This window comes from Coloeus monedula (assembly GCF_965178545.1).
Source record: "Coloeus monedula genome assembly, contig: HAP1_SCAFFOLD_67, whole genome shotgun sequence".
In the NCBI taxonomy this organism is placed as follows: domain Eukaryota; kingdom Metazoa; phylum Chordata; class Aves; order Passeriformes; family Corvidae; genus Coloeus; species Coloeus monedula.
In genome coordinates, this window is record NW_028120824.1 from 546,438 (window position 1) to 552,437 (window position 6,000).

Here is a 6,000-nt window from a genome sequence, read left to right on the forward strand (position 1 = left end):
GTGAATGATCCCCTCCAAGCTCCTTCCAGAGCCATTCCAGCGGCAACCAGAGGCAGCAGTTCCTAGAGAAACGGCTCCTATCCAATTCAGGAGCCTTCCCTTGGGGAGGAGACATCCATTTCCCCTTCTACCTGTCATTCTTCTTCATTCATGGACTCGATAAGGCAGGAAATCTGGCAGGCTTGAAGTAAAAAACGAGCTGTTCACAGCAAAGAGAGCCTCAGCGGGTAAAAAAAAAACAAACCCCAAACTGTTGGAATCAAGATGAAGTTAATAGGAGCAAAAATAAATAGAAACAGACCCTAAATGTAAATGAACATTACATCACCACTGGCATTTCAGCTCCTTTTCAAATACAGAAATAGCAGCAGATTTAACTTGCAGAAAGTTGCTGTGTTCACACAGCCAGAGCTGCTTCAGGGGCACAGCCCTGAACCTTCTGCTCCCCAAAACAACTCAAGACTCGAGAAAGGAGAAACAGGGATCAGGCAGAGGGGGAAAATCCCAACTTCCCGGTCAAAAGAGGTTAAGAGAAATACAATTCCATCCCTTAACTCTGTGGAGATGGGATCTGTTGGCGTTTGCCAGCTCCAGAGGAGTTCACTCCACCTCGGGCAGATCGGAGGTGAAAGCAAATAATGCAACTGCAGCCCCGGAGAAGGCTGGGCTCTTAATTGACAGAGATTCCAGAGAGAGGGAAATAACCTCCAGTACCATTTGGGCAGCAGGTTTCTCTCCCAGCTGCCACCTCAAATCCTCGAGATCCCCGTTGGCCACCCAAAATTCCAGGCACCATTTCCAGCCTGGAAACAAACTCGGAGTGCTCTCAGAGTGAGACCTTAAAGCTGGAGCACCTCAGCCCCCACACCTGCTCAATCCCTGCTCTCCCAGGGGCTCAGCCTGGAGAAAAGGAGGCTCCAGAGAGACCTTTTCTCTCTCTGGAATTCCCTGACAGGAGGGGGCAGCTGGGGGGGGGGGGGGGGGGCGGGCTCTGCTCCCAGGGAACAGGGACAGAAGTTCTGAGTCATTTCAGGGAGTGAAGAGTTACAGGGCAGGAAACAAAGGCAGCTGAAGAAGATCTGAGACGATTTTCCCTTATTCTTACACACCTCAGACATTCAATTTTGTCCAAGTTTGTGTCTCGAATTTAAACCCAACTCCTTCCCTGTGGGAAGGAGGAGATGATCCCGGCCTGCCATGTGCCAGAGCGAGAGTGACAGAGGGAAGGATGTTACTTGGGGAAGGGTGGCACACTGACATTTCATCGTGGCTGATATGGCAGAGAGACTTCATTTTTTTTAACAGCAAAAGCTTCAATATTTCACAAAATCTGTGTTCCCTGTGATTATTTGTAAAGCATTGTGGATGGGCTTGGCACTTCCCTGACAGAAACACTGGCAGGGCTCTGCCTGGAGGGATCTATAATTGAAGATGGGAAGAGTGGATGGGAGGACAGGGATGCAGCAGAGGGAGATCAGAAAGAGAATTACGAATTCTTTCATTCTTTTCTGGATTTTTTGGGTTCTTTTAATGTGATCCATTTTAAATCCAGGCTTAAGATCTGATTCAACTTCAGATTTTTTTTGCTGCCCAAACTTTCTTCTGTCCCTGGCTGGAGCAGAAAACCAAAATTTCAAAATTCCTCATGAAATAAATAGGAGGGTGGTGTGGGAACAGCCTCACTTTCCCAGGTGGAAACACTTCCCTCCGGGTTTATCATTCTGGGAACAATTCTGGCCCAAAGAAGGGGAAGCACAGAGTGGCACTGCCAGGGTGTGACACGGCCAGGGCACAAGGAGGCCCTGGGTTCTCCTCCAGGTTTGTTTGTGGAAGGTTTGGGGTGGTTTGGGGTGGCTGAAGGGTTTCTGACAGCATTAATTGGGAGTCAATCCCCCTACGGATCCCCATTCCCAGTTCTCCCAGGAAGCTCCTGCAATGGTCTCTAAGGGGTTAATGGAATATCTGCTTTTCCCTGCACGGATGACGGGGCCCAAAGCACTTCCCTGGCCCTGCAGGAGCCCCAGCACTGAAAATCCCCGAGCAACACCTCGGAGCTGCCGCAGGCACCCAGACAGAAGGGGAAGGTGCCCATTCCCTCAGCTCCCGGCTGCCAGATGGGGGAATATTTTGGGCTTTTGGGAAAAGCGTTGGGTTTCCACCTTTTCCCTGCGTGTGAGGAAGCGCCTGGCACCAGGGAATGCTCTGCTGAGCTGGGAGGCCCCGGCATTCCTGGAGAGAAATCTTTAGGATTAGGTGGGGGATTACACCACCTGCTCCCTTTCCCTGTGGCTGGGGGCACCAGGCTGAGGGCACAGCGGGCGGGATGTGCCGGAGACCCAAATCCCACTGGAACCACGGCGTTTTCCATCCCCTTGGGTCCAATTCCGGGCAGGAGCAGCACCTGGAGGACAAAGCTGCGCGGCAGCCGAATGCCGGGTGACAAAACCCCTGAAAAACAGGCTTGAGGAAGTGGCTGGGTGGAAGGGTGAGCTGAGGGAGGTGGTAATTAGAGCACTGGGGGAAGGTGGTAATTAGAGCACTGGGGGAAGGTGGTAATTAGCTCTGCTGCTCACCGTGGCTCAGCCTTCAGCTGTCACTCACCCACGCCTGGAGCCTGTGGAACACGTTTCTGTCCCATCTGCGAGGGAAACGCTTCCCCTTCCCTCTTCCTGCAAAAGCAGAGGAATCCTTGTCCCTGGATGACCAAGGCCGGGCCAGGGGTGGAGACGCCATCCCTGCAAGGCTTCAAAAACCGTGGATGTGGCGCTGGAGGACAGGGGTGGCTGGGGAGCGTGCTGGTGGGGCTGGGTTGAGGGTTGGACTTGGCGATCCCAAAGGTCTTTTCCAGATATTCTCCTGCAAATAGAATGTTTATATAATAAAGCACACAATTTGGAGCTCGTTAAACAGTTATATTTCAGTCAAAACTCTGCACATAATCTCTTCATGAGGGGTTTTGAATTCCACCTCCCCTCTGCAGCAGCGATCCCGTGATTCCAACACGGATCTCCAGTCCCCTTTGGCATTTTCTGATTTCCAGGCAACATCTCATGGCCTCAAAAGCCTTGGTAGACTTAATCAAAACTGGGCTGAGTCTAAAGTGGACTCGAGCACAACGTTCAGGTGCAATGGATGCTGCTGGAATGGGGGCTCTAATGCCAGGTGTCACATCCTCCCAAACTTCCAGCTCCCGGAACTAGAAAGGAGCTTTAATGGATGGAAAAGAAATCCCCAAACCACAACCCCGTGGGAATCAGGGATGCAGGACTCGGCTGTGCTGCCATCACTCCCTCAGGAATAGCCAGGTTTAGCTCATTCTGTCTGCCCAGAGAGGAGGATTTGCCCCTGGATGCCCTGGAATGTTCCAGGCCAGGCTGGACACTGGGGCTGGGAGCAGCCCGGGACAGTGGGAGGTGTCCCTGCCCGTGGCAGTGCTGGCACTGGATGAGCTTTAAGGTCCTTCCAAGCCCAAATGGTTCTGTGAGTCTTAGAGCCCTGAAATTCTCATGACAGAGGTGGAACTGCAAGAGCTTAAGGTCCCTTCCCAAAGAAACCCCATTGCAGGACTCTGCAGCTTCTGGAGCCCTGGGTCCATGGAAATGCAGTTTCAGAGGAGCTCCGAGGAAATGGGTGTTTTGGGGAGAGCAGAGTGGCTGGAACAGAGGAACAGGAACAGTCTCCTCGAGCAAGCCCTTGTGTCTCAGGGAGCGGGATCGGCTCGCTCCTAACGCACCTGGTGACTCCCAGAGCGGGGGATGGAAATGCAGCCCAGGTCCGAAAGAAACCTCTGCGCATCATGCGCGGGCGCGCTGCCCCACTGCGCGCGGCCCCCGCGCGGGCGCGGTTGCTACTGCGCATGCGCGGGCGCGGTTGCTACTGCGCATGCGCGGGCGCGCGGGCTACTGCGCATGCGCGGGCGCGCGGGCTACTGCGCATGCGCGGGCGCGGTTGCTACTGCGCATGCGCGGGCGCGGTTGCTACTGCGCATGCGCGGGCGCGGTTGCTACTGCGCATGCGCGGGCGCGGTTGCTACTGCGCATGCGCGGGCGCGGTTGCTACTGCGCATGCGCGGGCGCGCGGGCTACTGCGCATGCGCGGGCGCGGTTGCTACTGCGCATGCGCGGGCGCGGTTGCTACTGCGCATGCGCGGGCGCGCTGGCTACTGCGCATGCGCGGGCGCGGTTGCTACCGCGCATGCGCGGGCGCGGTTGCTACCGCGCATGCGCGGGCGCGGTTGCTACCGCGCATGCGCGGGCGCGGTTGCTACCGCGCATGCGCGGGCGCGCGGGCTACCGCGCATGCGCGGGCGCGGTTGCTACCGCGCATGCGCGGGCGCGGTTGCTACCGCGCATGCGCGGGCGCGGTTGCTACTGCGCATGCGCGGGCGCGGTTGCTACTGCGCATGCGCGGGCGCGGTTGCTACTGCGCATGCGCGGGCGCGGTTGCTACTGCGCATGCGCGGGCGCGGTTGCTACTGCGCATGCGCGGGCGCGCGGGCTACTGCGCATGCGCGGGCGCGGTTGCTACTGCGCATGCGCGGGCGCGCGGGCTACTGCGCATGCGCGGGCGCGGTTGCTACTGCGCATGCGCGGGCGCGGTTGCTACTGCGCATGCGCGGGCGCGGTTGCTACTGCGCATGCGCGGGCGCGCGGGCTACTGCGCATGCGCGGGCGCGGTTGCTACTGCGCATGCGCGGGCGCGGTTGCTACTGCGCATGCGCGGGCGCGCGGGCTACTGCGCATGCGCGGGCGCGCGGGCTACTGCGCATGCGCGGGCGCGGTTGCTACTGCGCATGCGCGGGCGCGCGGTGGCTACTGCGCATGCGCGGGCGCGCGGTGGCTACTGCGCATGCGCGGGCGCGCGGTGGCTACTGCGCATGCGCGGGCGCGCGGTGGCTACTGCGCATGCGCGGGCGCGCGGTGGCTACTGCGCATGCGCGGGCGCGCGGTGGCTACTGCGCATGCGCGGGCGCGCGGTGGCTACTGCGCATGCGCGGGCGCGCGGTGGCTACTGCGCATGCGCGGGCGCGCGGTGGCTACTGCGCATGCGCGGGCGCGCGGTGGCTACTGCGCATGCGCGGGCGCGCGGTGGCTACTGCGCATGCGCGGGCGCGCTGCCCTTCCTATATTAAAACTAAAATTTTCACTCTGTCCCCTGTAGTTTTCCTCGTATGTACCTTCAAAACGTTCATTCTGTCCCTCACAGATTAGCTCAGGTCTTTTCCCTCAAATTGTCTCTGTCTGTCCCCTACCGATAAGAACCTCAATTTTCATCCCAAAATGTCACCTACTAATTGCCCCGATTTTACCTCAAGACGTTCATTTTCTCCCATACAAATTAACTCACATTTTACCCCCAAAACGTTCGTTTTATCCCCTACAGAACGTGCCCACCATCCGAGCAACAGGACCGCGAATGCCTGGCGGCAGCAGCGCCACCGCTCCGCGATTTGCGCTCTGGCCACTGAAGCCCCACACGGCCGGGACAAGCATGAGGCGGCGGCACCCACGGAAATCGTGAGGTCGTGGCCTGCGGTACGGGATGTTACCCCCTGAGCGGCAGCACCGAGCGTAAAAAGCCGCTGTGCCCGCATGGCCTTCCCGCGGCGCTGCGCGTGGGTAGCTGCGGCCGCTCCCTGCACACGCGCAGCTTTCTTCAGCCGGCATCGTTGGGCCAATGCGCGCGTGCAGCTGCTCCCCGGGGTGGCTGCAGTGCCTCCTGTGCACCAGCAGGTGGAAGCAGCGAGCAGCACCACGCAGCTCTCCCGCTTCCCTGCGCGCACGTCGCTTTCTGTCATTGCACCCGTGCGGTTTTCCGCGTTACTGCACGGGCACGGCTTCTCAATTTACTGCGCGTGTGCCGCTCTCCAAGTCGTTGCTCATTCCTTTGCTTTTTTGAGTTCTGCCGCTTATGTGCAGGTATTTTTGCTGGGGTTTTTTTAGGTTTGAGGAGTTTTATTACTGCTTTTTAACTGCACGTGCACGGCGCTGCTGAGTTCAC

At 58.3% G+C, this 6,000-nt stretch overlaps 1 pseudogene across 1 annotated transcript in view; it reads right to left on the reverse strand.

Annotated features, from left to right (window-relative positions):
- LOC309585540 (epidermal growth factor receptor kinase substrate 8-like protein 2) overlaps positions 1–5,593 on the reverse strand; it is a 70,329-nt pseudogene extending 64,736 nt beyond the window's left edge. Inside the window, exon 1 of the transcript in view lies at positions 5,588–5,593. The product of the transcript in view is annotated as an epidermal growth factor receptor kinase substrate 8-like protein 2 (transcript). The remainder of the gene's footprint in view (positions 1–5,587) is intronic.
- Between the last annotated feature and the right edge of the window lie 407 nt (positions 5,594–6,000).